This window comes from Coloeus monedula (genome assembly GCF_965178545.1).
Source record: "Coloeus monedula genome assembly, chromosome: 20".
NCBI classification, from domain to species: domain Eukaryota; kingdom Metazoa; phylum Chordata; class Aves; order Passeriformes; family Corvidae; genus Coloeus; species Coloeus monedula.
The window spans coordinates 612,678-631,545 of record NC_138800.1 but is presented as its reverse complement, the minus strand read 5'-3'; the positions used below and the strand labels follow the sequence as shown (position 1 = coordinate 631,545).

The 18,868-nt window shown below is 51.5% G+C and overlaps 1 protein-coding gene across 1 annotated transcript in view; it reads left to right on the top strand.

The window, feature by feature from the left end:
- The window catches only part of MTMR4 (myotubularin related protein 4), a 57,193-nt gene that overhangs the window by 1,420 nt on the left and 36,905 nt on the right, over nt 1-18,868 (top strand). The gene's annotated exons all lie outside the window — the stretch shown is intronic.

Sequence of the window (18,868 nt, the reverse complement as noted above, 5' to 3'; positions counted from 1 at the left end):
CCAGCAAGAACTTGAGAGAAGATCTGGCCAGTCTGCGTCTGCTTGTGGAGAACAGAGGTTGGACACTGGGAATTCAGTCTAGCTGGTGAGAGTATGTGTACATGGAAACCAAAACCTGTATCTTTAGGTGATAGAGATGCGAGCATGAGAAGAAACTTCCCTCAGTCAGTGATGACTTTGTATTGGTTGCCAGCTTTTACATGGAGGCTCCATATTTTTCTTTTTTTAATAAAAGCAGCTGGGCTCACAGCCCCAGGAGTTTGGGGGTCTGCTCTGCTTGGGGGTCTGTGAGGTGGCTGTGATGACTTTCAGGGAGTTTGCTGGAAGATGGACATCTAAGTAAACTGGGAAATAAATGTAAAAGTTTCGCTTATAAATTTCTTGGAACATCTGGGTTCCCCTTTCCTGTGCTGTGTTCTCAGGAATCTTTTTATCTGGCTGTGATGGTTATTTAATTTTTCTGAGAGAGCCTTTAGTGGGACATTTCCTCAGAGGTGTCATTGCTGTGGGTTTTGTGGCAGGATCCTTCCAGCCCATGTGTCTCAACAACAGTGTCACTTACCTGTCAGATTTAGTTGTAACAAGCTGAAAGAAAAAAAATCCAAACCCAAAACCCAAATCAAGGGAAGCTTTAGGGGCAGATCTTGCCACAGAGGCTTTGGAGAATGCTGCTGTGCCAGCTTTTATTGTGATCTCAATCTGCCAAATATGCACTGGCCTGCTTTTGTTTTTTGTTTACGTGGGGCTTCTCAAAGTCTCCCTTGTCCCAGCGCTGAGGGAGCGCAGGGATGATGTGAGCAGCCTTTCCTCGGCCTGGTGCCTGTGTCTGGCTGGGCTTTGCTCACCTGGAGGCAGGTGCCAGGCCTGGATGACTCTAGTCTGCTCTGTTTTTGAGGATTGCTCTGGGAATCGGGCCTTCTCCTCCAAGAGAAGTAGTTTTAGTCTGTGCTGTTTGAGTCAGAGCTACTTCCATTCTTCTTCTCTGTCCTCAGTTTGTTTTAGAGGCTGCTGTCAGTGGAGGGAGAGGGTTGTTCTCAGTAATACTTTGGTAAGTGAAGAAAAAGGAGGGTAGAGAGAACTGAGATTGTTTTGGGGGATGTGAGGTTGCACTGAGTGTGTGCAGTGGCGTTGGAAATGACTGAGCATTGTTTCACAGGAAAATCCAGCAGTGTCATCTAACCCAGGTTATTTTTATCAGAGAGAAATGTGAACAGAAGGAAAAAAATCAGTGTTGCATACTTGCACATCACACTCAGCTTCCCAGGACAGGTATGCTCCCCCAAGGAATTAATAATTATCAAACAGTTATGAAAGCTCATACCTTTCTCTTCCCCCTTCCGAGGCAGCTCCAGCCAACCAATTTCCCATGTGATTTTGGATATCAAGTGGGCTCTTACCATGAGACTTGTCGCTCTGTGCTGAACTAGATCAGGGCCCTTTTTAGATAATGATGAATGGAGATGAGAGCTATTTAAAAAATTACTTTGCTCTTAGCAAATTAGCATAACAGATTAATCCCTGCTCGTAATCCCTGGCCTGTTCTCCAGGAGGATGCTGGGGCTGTGATGGAGCAGGGAGGAATTTTATCTGGTCACTTAGAGCATGCTCCTGGCCGATGTAATTGCTTCCCGTCTGTTCCTCCCCGGTGCTCCCGCAGTTCCACGCACTCCCAACAGCCCCAAAGGATAGGATTTCCCTCCAGAGGGATCAGATGATTAGCTTATAAATAGCAAATACCTGCTCAGGCCTACTTTCCAGGGTGGTTTGGTCCCTGTCCTGTTTGAAGCAATGAGTACAACTGTGTCTGCACCTTGTGGCCCGGAGCTGAATCCAAGGAAAGGGGGATGCTTTCCCTTGAGATGGCGAATTTCTGCGCGGAAGGAAACTGCCCTGGTGCGAGGTGCTTTGGCTTTGCAGCCAGAGCCTCAGAGGGGGGGATTGACTGGGAGGCTCTGGCAGCAGCAGCGCACTGTGCTGCTAGATGTGCTGGCACGGCACAGGGAAACCGGCTCTTTTCTCTGGGAATGTGAGCTGAAATGGAACTGAAACATGTTCGGTGGCTGAATCGTGTTTGAGATGAGCCTGTGTTCCTGCCAGGAAGCCTGTGCTGGTAGTGGGGCACCCTTGTCTCAAAGCCTGAGCTCTTGGAGTCCTCTTTGAGTTGCACACATTCCCCCTTACCCATTTCCTTCCAACCTTCCTTCCTTTCTCTCTATTTTGGTCGGTCCTGGGCTGCTGAGAGAGTCTGACACACATCAAGGTTTAGGGTCTGTCAGGACTCCTTCCAACACAGCTTCCCCACAGCTCTCTCAAGAGAGCTTCGTTCGTGCTTGGCCTTCCTCGTGCTGAGGTTTGAAGTGCAGCCTCAGGTTGCTCTGACATACCTGGGTTTGCCTCGGAGCTGAGGAGCCCCTTCCCAGCAGGGTGGGAATCGATTTGTGGGGATAGTTTTCATGGGATTTGTTTTGCAATGTCGTTGTGCAGTGATTTGTGTGTGGTGGGTCTGGGAGCAGCCTTGGCCTTTCCAGACAGAGGTAACTTTAGTGGGACAGAGCATCAGCAGAACTAAACTGACAGTTCCCACTCGTAACAGTGGTAAGGCCTTTGTTGTTACTTACTACTTTGTCTGTGTTGCTCTTTCTCAATTGAGAGATACCCTCAAATTTCTTTTTCAAGAGGGAGAAGCCTGCCCAGGGCCTATCCCAAGAGAGGAGAGTTATGTGTCAGTATATTCTGTTTCAACATGTATCAGGTTTCTGGCCTCAGAGGTTTCCTTTTATGTTGTGAGCATTTGTAGGCGCTTTATTCCCTTCAGTCTCTGATGGAGAGCATTCCTGATCTGCCTTCCCTCGTGGATCCTATTGCTTAACTTCTAGGTGGAGTGTTTGCTCAGCAGCGTGTGTGCTACAGCTGATCTCAGGGCCTGCACACCCGAGAAGGTCGGAGTTTTGCTTTTGCCAACAATTATTTTCCAGGGGGACAGAAACACTGCAGTGTCTCTTGCAAGGGTGCGGGTGTGATCCCACCGCAGAGATGCGCACAGTGCTCACAGGAAGGATGGTAGTTAGGACTGAGGTTTTCCTAAGCCTTTGGAACAGGGTTTGTTAGAAATAAGATAGGTGGGAATGTTCTGATAGCAAAGTACAGGTGACATATTGGGTTCCTCAGTCTGTATGGTGACTCTTGCTGAGGTTGCTGACCACTGTCAGCTCCTCCCCGCTTTGGAGGAGCCTGTGCTGGCAGCAGGGACACAGGTAGACACGGCTCACAATTTATCTGCTCGGGGGCAAAGTCTTGTAGCTGAACTTAAGCCCAGAATTGCAGTGGGGTATTCTCTGGAGCTCAGCTTTCTGCCGTTTCATGCTGTCTGAACAGCACTGGCTGGGAAGCAGAGTCCTTGTTCCTTTTCCAACCTGACCAGTTCTTCGCTGAAAAATGAAATTGTGGAATTGTTCTCAGAACGTGCTTGGACATGGCACTGCCTGTGAGTGACAGCTTTATGGTAAGGACCCTCAAAGCATTTCTGCTCTACAGTCAGTTCAATTGCTTAGGCTCTGCCAGCCTTTCTCTGATGGTCCCTGCTGAAGCCGAGGACTGCTCTGAGCGAGCGAGGGCTGCAGTTTGCATTGTTCCTTCTGGAAGCTTCAGAGGGTTTTGTTGGTTTGTTTTATTGTAGAAACTTGTTGAAGTAGACAGCTTCCCCTGAGTGGATGAGTGCCTTGTGGCAATCCAGCATGAATCTATTCAGTTGTCTCTGTTGTTTCAACTGTGCTGCCTGGATTCATAATAAATTTTTTTTTTTAATCTTTCAAAGGATTCGGCGGAAGTCTCCTTATTGCAGGAGCATGACTGGCATGTAACACTCAGGGCCACCAGTGTGACAGAGCCAGGTGGGATCTGTTTCACTGTTCTAATGGGAATGAGAGCAGCCGTTGTCCTGTTTAGTAACTCGTTTATGAGGCACCTGCACCCAGTTTGGAGAACATCTCACCGAGGGTACCCTGGGAGAGCCTGGCTGGCTGCCAGCCCAGAGCCTGGGTCATGCCCATGCTTCCTGCAGCTCAGCTTGGCTGCCAGCACCACCTGGCAGCTTCATCACCCTGCAGGCTCCTTGTGACCCAGGGTGCTCAGAAGGAGTTTTAAGAGGATGTGAGGAGCCCTGGAGTTGTTGCTTCTCATCCCAGTCGGCACCGTTTGGGCTTATACTCACTTCTGCTTTCCAGCCAGACAGCACCCCCTTCCTGCCTCCCCCAGGTCAGGGCTGCAGCTGCCCCCGTGCCAGAGGCACTTCTGCCTTCCTTCCCAAATAGCAGACTGAACTTCCCAAAGGCTAAAATGTTCTGTTCTTGCTGAAAACTTCAGAGCAAGCCCATGGCATCTGGGCACAGGCCAGAAAGCCTGTGCTGCCCTGGAGGTCAAACTTGGGGCAGTGGAAATGAGTCTCTTCAGGCACGAGGCCTGGGGAGGCTGAAGTTGGATGTGGGACAGAGCAGCCTGTGTGTGCCAGGACAGAGCCTGTGTTTGGATGGGGAAAGAACAGCTGTGAGGTATTTGGGGGGTTGGTGGGAAGAAACACAGCAAAGTCGGAGTCAGTGAGCTCCTCTAGAAACACCAGAGATTTTTTTCAAGCTGCTTTACGTACCACTGAGGAGGCTGTGCCTGCAGTACATTCCCAGTGACCCGGGTGTTAAACTTTCCTCTGGCTGTGCTGAAGTACAGTTCATGGTTTGTGTGCTCTTGTCAGCTTTCCTGTGCCCTTGGATAGGTCTGGATCCTTGTCAGCCACACATTCCCTCTCCAGTGCCCCTCCAGGATGACTCCAGGGTTTGTCACAGCCTGAGACATTTATGTCCTCTGTATGTGGCATTTATTTCCTTTGATGCTGTAGTTCAGTGCTGCTTTAGTTTTTAAAAGATGTGGCCCTTGTGACTTGGGGAACTGCTGCTAACTTCTGGTGTGAGGAGTGTCTGTCTGCTGTGCTCTGGGGCAGCCACTTCCCTCCAGTCGCAGTGGACAGCGGGATGGCTGGGAGCCCTGCAGAGGGATTAACTCTGGCACCTCTTTCTGGGGTATCAGTTTTTCCTTCTGTGTATTTGGATCCTTTGTGCTCCTAAACAATGTGCCTGGTTCTCTCGTTTCCAGCCCTCTGCAAATGTCTGTCTCACCTGCACAGGGCTCTTCATTGCCTGTCTGCTGTGGAGGGGAGATCTGCTGCTCCTGGAAAGTGCCAATGCTTAATATTTCGCTGTCAGGAAATCCTGGCTTGTGCTTTTCACATCCACCCCTTCACAAGAGGTAATTTTTCTAGGAAAAGAAAGTTCCCTGTGTCTACACACCTCCTCTGACAGCCAGGTGATATCTCAAGACCATGGATGTGTGTGCAAACCTAGCCAGGGGAAATGGATACAGTGAGAGGGAGTCTGGGCAACGAGAATTCTCATCTTGCTTGCAGCAAGGAAACGTCTCTTCTAGACCTGGTTTCCATGAAGTGCCAGGGGCTCTGCCTGCTGCCCCTTTCCCTTCTGCAGAAAGAGGGATAACACCCTGTCTGGGAAGAGGGACAAGAGCTGAGGTCAGCAGTGGCTCTTCCCAAAGAAGTCGTAGCCTAGCTGAGCTGATTGGTAACCAGCTGATTGGGAATTTTGGTACTACTGATGCCAGCTCTGACACTGCCAGCCTTGGTTGATGCTACAGCTCAAAGGGTGCAGTGCCTTTATAAAGTAATTTTGTTACTGCATTGGGGGAGTTTTATCATACCCAGGATAACCACATCCTTCCTGCTCCCACTCCAGCTCCCACACTGCTGCCCTGCTCAGGGCCTTGCTGCCTCTTAACTCAGATGAATCTCAGGTGAAATTGCACTGGCCTCTGAATGTTTGTTATCGCTGTGCCCTGAGCTTTCATGTTTGGATATAGCTGCCTACGGGAAGAGAAAGTCCCTTGATTTCCAAGGAGAACTGCTTGTTTGTGCTGTGAAGTCCCTGTTTTCTGGGGGGCATTGAAGCTGTGGTGCATCCTAAAGGGCACATAATGGCAAGAATAGAGGATCTTTTCTTTAGAAGTGCTGTGGTGGGAGATTCCCCGGCACTGGAGGTGAGTGCAGAAATCCCCGAGCAGACACAAGAGCAAGTCCCAGACGTTCCCTGCAGCTTTGCTGGATTGCACCATCCCTCAGGGCCGTGTCAACGGCTCCTGCCCGCAGGGGAAACAGTCCCTTGAGCAAAGCTGTTGCTGCAGCAGCTTTGCTTTGTGACAGCTCCACTTCTGCTTCTCCTGGCGCTTGGGATCCTTGGAGTGGGTGTTCGCCGTGCCTGGTGAGAACAGTGGGGGGGAGTTCGGGGGCAGCATCTTTTGGAGGGGTGACCTGGGCACAGTTTGTCTTTGCCATAAACACTCACAGGGATGCTGGCTGTTTCTGTGTGATGTGGTGATACTGGGGATTATCGCCCTGGAGAGCAGATGCTTTGTTTGTGTCCCACAGCTGGCTGGGAGCACAAAGAACCGAAGAACCATGTTGGAGAGGAGCTCTGCTGCTTGCTGAAGGTGCAGGAAGGGGTAATTAGTGGAGCTGCCTCAGGCTGAGATTTGATGGATGTAGGGAGGAGCAGGGCCTGCAGAGAAACCTCTGCAGGACTTTGAGACAATACGTGATCAGAAGAACTGAATGAACGGGCCTGCTTTGGCCTGAAGAATTGGTCACGTCCTTTCTGCTGCCTGTGGCTGACTCATACCACTGAGCGTTCCTCAGGGAGCCGGTAGCTCCCAGCATCCAAGGTACTGTGCTCGTTATAGGGCAGCCTGGAGACATATTGCAGGCAGCTGCCCGAGGGAATGCCACGTTACCGGCAGGCAGCCAGCACAGGCTGGATGCAGATCCATGGGGAGTGCATGCCAGGGCTGGGATGTGCCAGCGAGCAACTCATATCCCTCCCTGCTGTCCTTTGCACTTCCTTGGGCTGGCACGAGGTCTTGTCTTCCTTACCCTGTTCTTTGCTCTTTCCCCTTTCTGGAATTGGAAAGTTAATCTATGGGGACTCTCCAGGGAGTGCCACTCTTCCCAGTATGCCAGTGAGCAGATGGATCCCTCTCTGCTGCCTCATGTCTGCATTTCCAAATGAAAGTGGGTAGCTAAGCACCTTTGGATGCTGCATAAGATGATCCTAGACAGAGCCTGTTTTGTTCAGCAAGGAGACCAAACTGAGATTATTTTTTAATGTGAAACTCTTGAGTGCAGAGGTTCTGTGCAGATCTGGCTCATTAGGAAACTCTGCAGAGCTTTTGTTGCCATTGCTAAATGAGGCAAAAGAGGAAGTAAAAGTGGTTCTGTTCTGTAAAGTGGATTCATAGTTTTGTTTTATAATAAACCACAGACTTAGTGACAAGCGAATCTCCCACCTCCCTCTCTTTGTTCCACTGCATCGTTCTTTCCTCAATAGTTGTTTTTACTAGAGGAATTCCCAGAAGTATGAGAGGAACTGTTCTTCCTGTAAGCTTGTCTTTTATTGAAACATAAGAGGAAGTTCCTTAGAGTTCTGTGAAAAGGTTCAATAGGTCTCGTGGCACAGGAAGTCACATTTTCAGCATGTTTTACTAATGATGAAGTACTCAAAACTGAAGCCGGAATGAGCAGCCGGTTCCTCTGTTGGAATTCCCTGGGGAGCAGCAGCCCAGCAGGTGGGATCCCACTGCCCTTGTGCTGCCGCTCCTGCTTCCTCTCACCCCCCAAAATCCCACAGAAAAGGGCTGATACTGGAGCGATAGAAGCTGGGAAGTGGGATGTCTCACTGAGTGCTGCGACTCCAGCTTTCCATTCTGCCTGTTCCGGAGCTGGGGGGCTGGAGCCCAGGATGCTGGCCTGCATGGCAGCGTGGGCTGGAGTGAAAACACAGTGCTGGGGAAAACCTGGAGTCAGCTGGAATTGTTGATAGAGCTGCCACTGGTTTCGGTGACCCTGGGGTTCCATCTGTGTGTGTCAGTGATGCACTGTCAGGAGGAAGGGAACTGCCTCGTGTTTGGGCAAAGATGATAAAAATCCCAGTGCTTCCTGAGATTTGTCTTTGTGTTAGAGTAAGTCTGATGCATTGCAGTCTTGTCCTAAAACTTGTAGAGGTAGGAATTTGATCCTTAATGAGTTTTATTATGGTCGGTTATTAAGCGGAAGAAATCCCAGGCTGTGTTCCCTGTGCGAATTGCAGCAGATGAGAATAAATCCTCCGGCTCCTCTTGGTACCGAGCTCAGCATGTGGCCACCTTCATCCCTCATCCTATTGGAAGCTGCCAGCAGGGAAGGGACAGTGTGTGTGAATTTGAGCAGCTCTTGCTGCTAGATAAGCTGGGGACTTGCTATATATATCAAGTTGCCTTCTCTTCCCTTGTATCGATTGGCTGGGGATTTCCCTTTCTAAGAGTGCCTTTGGAGCAGCCAGCATGGCCAGCGCTGTTTTTAGAAGCAGTTAAGCTCGTGCTTAGGGAGAGCACGAGATGGGAGCACTTAAGCTCAGCTGAACTTGCTGACCTGCCCACATCCTTTGAGGTGAGGTTACTAATGAAAGCAGGTCAGTGTGCGAGGCAGTACCTTCATGGGATTTTCCATTGCTGAAGTGCAAACCAGTTTTGAAGGCTCTAGATATCTGGAAATAAAAGACCAAAGGCTCTGGTTTAACCCCCTTAAGCTTTGGGGGCTTGGGGTGGGAGAAGGGGTTTGTTAAACACTAGGTGAGGTATTGCTTGGTTTTAGGAGGGATACCACCTCCAGAAAGGTTTCATGAAGGGCAAGTTTCCACGTTCGCTGCCTGGTTGTGAAGAACAGCAGTGGCAACACAAAGCCCTGAGAGGGTTCCTTGGGAAGGAGGATGTCGAGGCAGTCAACATAACAAACCTCCAGGACAGTGCCTGCAAACCCAGGGTTTCTATGGGAGCCAACAGCTCTGACCACGCTCAGGTTGGACATGCAATCGAAAGGGAGCTCTTAACTTATTAATTACAGCTCTTAAGGGTTTTCATCTGCTCTTGTGGTCTTCTGTAGCTTGATGGTAAAAACCCTGAGCAAATGTTCATTGCTCTGTTTTAGGGGTTCTTCCTGTGAAGGGGGGAGCTGGGAACTTAATGTGATGATGGCACAATTATTGCAAGTTTTGGAGAGGACCTGGCTTTCCCCCAGGAGCGGGGAGGAGTGTTCAGCAGAGCCATGTGTTCCCAGCCACGTTTGAAGGGTCAGTGCTGCAGGGCCTGGCACGAGATCCTCCTCGTCGCTTGTGAGGAGGCTGCTGGGGAAACTGGGCTTGGTTTGGGTGAGTCAAGAGAATAAATCCTGGTGCTTCCTTGTCCTCTCAAACCTGCTGGTGGTTTCGGTCGTAGCTTTCTCACATACATGCTTTTATGTGGGTTACTAAAAGACGCTTCATTTTATTCCCATGGAAGAAAACTACCCTTGGAGAAAACAGGCTCTCCTAGAAATTTTGCCAGTGGTGAATATAGTGGCACTTGAGCTCTGGCCTGGGGTCTGCCTCCAGCCAGCAGGACGTGGTTCCAGAGGTGAGGAGCCTCAGCCGGAGCTGGAAGTGTGGCTGTCGCAGGGCTGTGAACCCCAGTAGTGTTACAGGACAGTTACAGGGCATGTGATCACCTGGAATAACAGCAGTATTTTTTGCTTTCAGACACTGTTTCTATTGACTGTCTGCCCCAGGAGAGATTCCAGATCCTTGCAGGCAGGCACCACTTTAGATGCCCAAGGTGTCCTGGCTGCCCTTTACCAAGGGCTATAGTTCCCCCCATCTACCCTGTCCTCCGGCTACAGGAACATGCCTCAGAAACCTTAGGACTCCTAAAGTAATACCACATGGGTATGTTTATGCACCTGTGTAAAAGAATAATAGTTATATTTGTAACAACAACAGGGCTGAAGTTGTGTTGCTGCTGTTTGGTTGAAATTATTTTAAAATACCCACATGTTGAGTGCCAGGACATGGGTGCTTGGGAAAGCCCTGAGCTTGGCTGGGAAAAGCTGTAGTGGGGTGGAGAGGGGAAGTGGCACACTTCAGGACTTTATCTTTGGATTTCAGGGCCTTCTGGTGCATTTGGGTCACATCTCTCAGGTTTTTTCTGCAGTCGCAAAGATTGCCTTTCAGAAACAACTGGCGTCAGAGACTGCCCGAGTTGATGGGAGTTAAAGGTGAGTTCTCCTGGTGCATAACGAGAATGGAGTGTTTGCACAGAGACCAGTTTAGACAGCACTTCTCTGGCCTGGAGACTTGGGATGTGACCTCAGCAGTGCAAGCACTGTTTCCTTGAAGCTGCTGCCTTCCTGAGACTGAGTTGAAGTCAGTGCACGGTGCGGAGGGAGGCACCAGGGCTGCCAGGGCAGCATGAGAGGGAGCCCAGCACCCACACATCCCTCCCTCCGGAGCTGCAGGGCCCCCAGGAACCGGCAGGAGCCTGGACTGCAGCTGGGATGGGTCCATCTGCACTGCTTTGGGTAGGGACCAGGCAATTGTGTGTACTTGAATAAAGGCTTAATTGTGACTTGAAATGTCCCAACTGCCTTTTTAAAGAAAAGCAAACAAAGCTGGAGAACAACAGGCTGGAGTTACAGGGAACTTTGGAAATGTTTGCCAAAGCTGTGCTTCCTGTCTGTGTCAGTCCGATGGTTATGGAGTTCAGCTTGGAGCCTTGCTTTGAATTCCTTCTCTGCCAGCTTGGGATGAAAGGCCTGGAGGGTGGGCATGGCACGGGGGCAGCAGGGCTCTCTCGGTCCGTGGATCCTCCATGTCCCTCTCTGCGGCTGCCTCGGGCTGGCAGGGATGGGGAATGATGGCAGCGCCTCCGCCAGGCCCCGCTCCTGTCCCCGCTCCTGCCGGCGGCTTCGGAACATGGAGGAGGAGAGGAGGCAGACGCTGACCTGGCAGGGGACCATCCCCGGGGTGCTGCTGCCACCTGGTGCCACCGGCTGCCCCAGCCCCGTGCCACCAGAGCCACAGCCCTGGGAGGAGAGGGGAGATGAGCTGGGAAACTCCTGCCTGGTCCTAGCTCTGCTTCCTTCACCATCAGTGTGTTCCCCTTGAAACTCCGATTTCACTGTCATTAATGTAAAGAGCAGAGTCAGCTGGCAGGCAGGCAGGCTGCTGAAATTAATTATGCTTAAAATCATTGCAGAGATGGATAGCAGTGCTTGTTAGGGGTCTGGCAAAGTGCCGAGCTCTGCTCTCTTCCCTCATTATCCCGTACACCTTGATGGCATCTCGGTGACACTGCTGGACCCTCCAGCTGGGGTCTGTCAGAATCTGCCTGTGTACCCCCATCTCACAGAATGCCTGGGTTGAAAGAGGCCTTAAAGATCATTTTGTTCCATCTTGCAAGTGATATAAGCTGTTTTCTGGCTCCTCTGTGGATCCATCTCTCCTGACTCCTGGCTGAGCAAGATGTGGCAGAGGAAAGGATGGGACAGACAAAATGCTGCTGGGGACATGGTCCTGCAGCTTGGATGCACCATAAGGATCTCCCCCTCTCCTTTTTCTTCACTCTTCTGCAAAACAAGTTGTCATTAGACTGCTTTTTTAGTCCCCAGGCTAAGCTGTCCCCTGAGCCCGACACAGAGGTGGCTGGCAGGTCTTGGCTCCAGGTGCGTCCCTGGCCCAGCCTATCGAGTTCAGCATTTTTTGAATTCTGGTGGTGTTTTCCTCCCCCAGGCTCTGGTCTTGTTTGCCTGTTTCCCCCCCCCCCAGCTCTCTCCACACCCTATTCTACATTCCTGCATCCTTCTGTCCATGGCTTCCACTGTTCCTTCCACCCGCAGCAGGCCTCATTTCTACACTGTTCAGCAGCACGAACCCCCAAACTGCCTGTACCCCAGTGCTGCTCCTGCCCCGGTGACCCCTGCTCAGCTCAGTGACCCCTGTTCCCACCAGCAGCTCTGCCCCAGGTCTGCACTGCTCTTCCCAAGCTCTGTGATCCCCAGCCCATCTCTCCTCTTACATATTTCCTTTTCCAAAATTTCTCCTGTTTGCTCTCCCTTTTGGCAGTGTGCATCCAGGGCAGCTCTGGGGTCTGGGCCTGCCCACAGCCGTGCGGGCTCAGGGCTTGTGGCAGAGCTACTCTGGACTTTGCCAAACCAGAGCTTTGCTTGTATTGGGTATTAAGCCTGTGGCTGCTCCAGGCACACCTCTGATTTCTCCAGCCTTCTTTCCTCTTCTTTTTTACTGCAGAGGGCCTTGTTTCTTTAGAGGGGAAAGGACAAAATACGGTGTCAGCATCCCCTCCTGCCTCTCTGCATTCCTTCTGGCACTCTGCTCCTTTCCCTGTACCAGGCACAAGTTCTCCTCTGGTTTGTCCTCTCCTCTCTGCCTCTGTGCTGTCTCTTCCTCCCTGTTGCACTATTCCTCTTCCCCCCTTGCTCAGTTTCTCACCTGCCTCTCAGTCCTTCCCCGTGCCATGTACTTTCTGCCCTGTTAAAAGCAAAGCTCACCTCTGCTCCTACTCACCTCCTGTGCCTAATTTTTTTTCCCCACTTCCAGGATAAGTCCCTTGGACACAGCCCAGTCAAAGTGAAGTCCCTCATCTCCTCAGCCTGGAACTGCTGCTGCAAAAACCCTGAGCTTGGCAAAATCTCCATGTTATTCTCCCCTCCTTCACCATTTGGAAGGTTTGACTCCGTGGCAGTTGTGCTCCTGAAACCCTGAACTCGCTCTGCCCATTCTCTCCTTTGCTCTGCTGCTCCTCCTGCATTTCCTTGGGCATTTGCTGTCCCAGCAGGGCTCTGGTTTCTGTCCTGTTGCTCTGTGTAACCTTATCCTCACATGCATCCCCAGCTCTCCTTTGCAGCTGGCACAGGCATATTCTGTCCCTCTCCCCCTGTGCCTGGCTGTCAGTCACAGGCCTGGATAATCTGTCCCTGTGTTCCCTGTGTCCCTCCGTGGCTGATCCCAGCCTCCAGCATCCTCCCTGTACAGCTGTATGGGCTTGCCCTGGGAATAGGCACGAGGACCAGCCCAGCACTGGCCACATGTGGGTGTGTTTTTGAGGGCTTTTCTCCTGTAGAATGGTGCAGTCAGGAGCATTCCTGGCTATGGTAGCTTTCCCTGAACCCTGCAGTCCTGCAGAGAGCTGACTGATGTGTCCTGGCCTGAGCTCTTGGGAACAATCCCACATTTGAAACCTAGCTGTTCCCACCTGGAATGCTACGGGAGCCTCATCAGCCTTCAAAGAGGTCACGATTGCTTTTAAATATGAAATGCTTTCAAGATACTTTAATCATGACCTGACTCTTCAGTTGGACAACCAGGAAGGGTTTGCAAGCTGTGACCTTCTCCTGGTGGCTGTGGGTGAGGCGGGGTGGGATGTGGTTCTGTGCCAGGGCTGAGTGAGGCCATGGCCATGCCTTGCTCTGTGTTGGCCTGGGACCATCCCCTGGGACTCAGGACGGGCCATGCAGTGTGATGGCAGGTGGCCCCCTCCCCTGGGGTAATTCCTCTTGCCCTCCCCACATCTCCCAGGTAGGATAACTTTGAACATGAGACTCAGTCTGTGACCCTGAGCCCCTGGTCCTGGGAAGAGCAACTGGAGGTTGGGGTGTGCTGAGGGCACCGAGGGCAGCTCTGCTTACCCAGAGCCTGTGGAGATTCATGTATTCAGACCTGGACTAAAAACAACCATTTAATGAAGTTTTAAATACTCCAAGCAACAAAAAGGACAACTTTTCCCATAAGCTTGATGGAATTTATTCCATTCTGAAACTTCATCTACCAGTAATTGGTTTGAGATCTGTCCTTTTCAGGGACTGATACTTTGCATAAATAGTGCAGTATATTGAAGAATTCTTTTATTATCTTTGGGTTTTTAAGCTGCATAGGTGAGCTGGTTTTGCTTTGGATCAGTACATGGGATTGGTCTTCCTGCTCCAAGTGTGCTGGCTGAGCTCTGGCAGTTGTAGCCATGGTCCCAGCAGTGCTGGGGACAGAAGTGCCACCAATCTGTCACCTCTGCCATCACTGCTATTATATATTTTTGCAGTAGACTTATGCCAGTCTCTGTTGAGCAGCTCATGTGGAGGTGCCTGTGAGATCCTCTAAGCTGCACTTTCAGCAGCCCTTCATCCGTGGGTAATTCTGCATCTTGGAATTCAGCCCTTCCCCCTGGTTAGACCATAAATTATGATCCCTTCATGCCGCAGAGCAATCTGAATACTTTGGCAACTCGTCACCATCATCTGGTATTGCTGTGACATTCCTGGGCTCTGGTAGCCCGATCTTTTCGTTTTAATGGTTAATCAGCAGCAAAGGAGTTTTGTTGTTGAAGAGCAGCTGGTCGTGGCCTTCATTAGAAACAGCCCTCTGAGCTGTAATTTTGTTTAAAATAACAAAGACCGGCCCATACAATTTGCTTTGCATGTAACTGTGGGGTCTGACAATTATATTTTTAGCCTCTAATTAGTCGGGAGGCTTGAGATGGCTGTTTCTGTTTCGTTTGGGATCACAGTAAGGCTAATAGGTTTCCTGGTTTTTTCCTTCTAACATTCCCTGTATAATATTGGACTTATTCTTCCCCTTTAAGTGCACCAGGACCAACTCCACAATTTTAGCTGAAGTTAAAGCAGAAATCTCTGCCTGGGGCAGATGCTGAGCGCAGAGAGCTCTGCTCCAACTGCAAACAATTGCTGGAGTTTTATGAGCAATTAAAATCGAGTCTCCTAGCAGGGAGCGAGGAGGTGCCAGGGGCCACCCACCTCGCCTGGGGCACCCACGACACCCCTGCAGCTGGGAAGCCTTAGCCAGCTCTTGCTCCTTTTCCCAGCTTTCCAAAGCTCCATGTGTGAATGTGCCCCGATGGGCATCCTCCCTCCTTCCCACAGGATCTCTGCTCCGTGTTGTGCTGGCAGGAGCGGGTGCTGTTCCTCATTATTCCGTGTTCCCTGCGCCCAGCTCACCATTCCTTGTTGTTCTGTGTTCCCTGTGCCCAGCTCACCGTTGTTAATCCCACTGTGCTGGAGGCAGGACTCCCAGCTTTTTTCAGAGGTTCCCGTAAATCCGCAGCCCTGTGCTTTCATGGCACCTCCGTGAGAGCTGGGGAGGCGGAGGGAGAGGAAGTGATTCTCCTGGGTTTTGAGAGCCCGGTTGTTTGTGTGGATTGCTGGGATTCCCGGCTCCTGTTGCATCCTGGCTGCAGTTGCAGCTGAGAGGGGACCTGGGTGTTGCAGTCCAGAGCTGCAGTTCGGAAAAGGAACAGTCCTTTCGTGGTGTTTGTGACAGTCTGGCTGGGGCCAAGGCTGAGCATCCTGGAGGATGCAGGCAGAGCTTGGTCCTGGCCAGGTTGTTCCATCAGCCTCTTCTGCCATCTGCAGGAAACGGGGACAGGGGTTTGCAGACACTGCTCCAGTCCCTGCCACTGTTCCACACCAGGAGGGGCAAAGATCCCTGCAGGCAGTATCGTGGTTGCATAAGGAAGTGTGGTGTGAGTCACATGAGCAGGAGGCTATGGGAGAGCAAATGAAGGGTTTTACGAGTGTTCTCAACTCTGACACAGCTTTATTATCTGAGGGCTTGGCTCCCAGATCGAGAGTTCCAGAGGAGGTTACAAGCTATAAAAATGCTCAAGAGGAGTGAGTTATTTTCTGTACTTCCCCCAGCCCAGGTGTGTCAGGTGGCATCACCTCACCAGCCCCACCAGCAGCACCAGTGCTGTCCTGTGTCTCCCTCCAGCGAGCGATGGGGAGGGCAGGCAGCTGCTGGCCCCACGCTCTGCCCATGACTGCGCAGCAGCAGAACAGCCTGAAGCTCTGGGCTTTGGGGTGACTTGGGGCTGAGAAAACTCAACATGAGCTGTCAGTGTGCACTGGCACCCAGAAACCAGTGAGGGGACAAGGGGGAATGGGGTCAAACTGAGAGAGGACATTTAGGTTGGATATATTGGGAAGGAATTCTTCTCTGTGAGGGTGGGGAGGCCCTGGCACAGGGTGCCCAGAGAAGCTGTGCCTGCGCGTGGATCCCTGCAAGTGTCCAGGGCCAGGCTGGACTTGGAGCAACCTGGTCTTGCCCATGGTACGGGCTGGAACAAGATGAGCTTTAAAGTCCCTTGTAACCCAAAGCATTTTGTGATTCAGTGATTCCATCTGTGTGTGAAAGGCAATTGTTCTCTTTTATCTTCTTTCCAGTGCCATCCTTTTTGTCTTTGCATTCTCTATCCCTGGTCCCCTCTTCATTTAATTCTGTAGCATCAGCCTCCACCTTGGCATAGCAGGTGGCCAACCCCAGCCCATCCCCTGTGACCAAGATTTTAAGGGGAGCTTCTGACCTGGATTTTGGGGTAATCCAGCCTCCTGCATGGGAAGCAGCTCCTTGAGCAGCTGCCAAACCTGACTTCCACAGGAGAAGTTGTTGGGTCCAGCCCAGAGAGGTGCTGGACAGCATTGCTGTGGGCAGCTGCCACCTCTTTCCCAAGGGCTAGAGACCCTGGGCTGGAAGCCACAGGGGCAGAGCCAGCAGCCAGTGGGACATGGCAGCCTTTGCAAAGAGGAGGGCCATGGCCAGCCCTGAAACAGGGGGGTGCATCTGAGGTGCCAGCACAGGAGCACGTGGAACTGCACTAGTGCTCGAGCGAGGCTGCCTCCTTGGGGTAAGGCTGCAGGTCCTCAGAGGTACAAGCAACACTTGGGGTTTTGTGGTATCTCCTGGCTTTTTCTCACCCCATAAATCCTCAGGAACCCCTTCAGCTTTGTCCCTGCTCCCACAGGAGGAGGAAGGCCCTGGGGACACAGGAGCAGCAGCATTCCAGCAGGCTGAGCTCATGGGGCTGGAGCCCCTTGCCTTCCTCTCGGGCAACTGGCTGTCCAGAGGAGCTGGGGGATGGGAGCGAGGAAGAACCTCCTCACCCATGATGAAGCCACAGAGTTTCAGTTTCTGGTCATTACTGACTTGTACAAGGAAGGAACTGAGGAGCTGCACTGGCCAGTAGCAGTGATTGGATGCATTGGCACAAAGCACACTGCAGGAACTGTACTCCTGTTGTTCAGAGTTGTCAATAACTCAAGTATCTTCAGATTCAGTGACAAAAGCATATTTAACATTTTTCTTCCCCACAAACTAATTGTGCTTCTCATGTCACTTGCAAGTCACTAGTTAGCAGTAACTCTCCTGGTGGCTCCTGCTGGAGGCTCTCCTCTGTGAAGGCTGATGTGTGAGATCTTTTGCAAAGTAGTGGGAAAAAGGCTTTTACAGTTCAAAAGGGCCAGACTGATCTGGGTTTGAAGGGTGATAGTGCAGTATTTGGCTTTTTCTGTTTTCATTGAAAATTTGATTCCCAGTGTGGGGGTTTTTTTTCATAGTTTCCTGGAACTTGGTGGTCTGCTTTTAAATATGACAGAATGGTTTGGGTTGGAAGGGACCTTCCAGACCATCTCATTCCACCCCCCCTGCCATGGGCAGGGACACCTCCCACTGTCCCAGGCTGCTCCCAGCCCCAATGTCCAGCCTGGCCTTGGGCACTGCCAGGGATCCAGGGGCAGCCCCAGCTGCTCTGGGCACCCTGTGCCAGGGCCTGCCCACCCTCCCAGGGAACAATTCCTTCCCAATATCCCATCCAGTCCTGCCCTCTGGCAGTGGGAAGCCATTCCCTGTGTCCTGTCCCTCCATCCCTTGTCCCCAGTCCCTCTCCAGCTCTCCTGGAGCCCCTTTAGGCCCTGCAAGGGGCTCTGAGCTCTCCCTGGAGCCTTCTCCTCTCCAGGTGAGCACCCCCAGCTCTCCCAGCCTGGCTCCAGAGAAGAGGCGCTCCAGCCCTGGGAGCATCTCCATGGCCCCATAAAGATAAGAATTAAATAAGAGATATATTGCACAAGTCTGGAGTCCTTTCTGGCCTCCCATTCCTTTCTCCTGTCCTTTCCTGTTGAGTGCATGGTGGGATGTGAGAGATGAACTGAAAGGCCAAGGATAAGGATTCCAACCTGGGCACGGCAGCAGCAGGGTGGGAGCAGCTGTGTCATGGTGGGAATCACATCTCAACAATGACTCCTCAGTGCTGGCATTCAGCTTGGCCTTCTGACATGTGGGTGTCAAACCTGACTTAATTCTGGGCTGGGAAGGAAATCCCTGAGCGAAGGAAAGCCTTGGGCAGGTATTCAAAGCTCCTCTGTAGCCAACAAAATTCCTGAGTGGCGGAAGGAGGGGGATTCCCAGCTGGGGTGTGTTGTGTGAGATGTTTAGATAATCTTCAGTTGCACATTTGTTGGCATTTGTATTTCATCTGAGGAGGAAAAAGGTTAAAATTAATGGTGGCAAAATTTATGGAAGACCTTGAGCATTCCCAGAGCTCTGATGTGCTACAGGGGACTAGCAGAAATCAGGCTTGGTTGGTGAGCTGAGCCATCCTTGAGCTACACCAAAATACTGAAGATCCCTGCTTAAAATATCATTGTATTTAAAAAACACTGGGACACACATGTGCAGATTTCTGTGCTGCTTCACAGAATCCCAGAATGGTTTGGGTCAGAAAGGCCCTTAAAGGCCATCCAGTGCCACCCTGCCATGGGCAGGGACACCTCCCACTGTCCCAGGCTGCTCCCAGCCCCAATGTCCAGCCTGACCTTGGGCACTGCCAGGCCAGTGAGAGGCTGCTCAGGCAGGTCAGTGGTATCAGGACAGGAGTGCCCAGGGCTCAGCCCATCCCTGGTCCCGGTGTTTAATTGTGGATAATTCCATCCCCTGTGTGGGGCTGGAAGAGCAAAGCAGAGGCAAAATGTGGGCAGATGAGAGAGATGTTGGTGATCAACTGATTTTGTATTGGAGACACCTGAAAACCTTGAGGAAGGGTCTCTTCCTCCATGGAGCTCCCAGGATCCCCTGTGGGACCATCTGGTCCTGTTGGGAAAGATCTTCTTGGAGCAGGA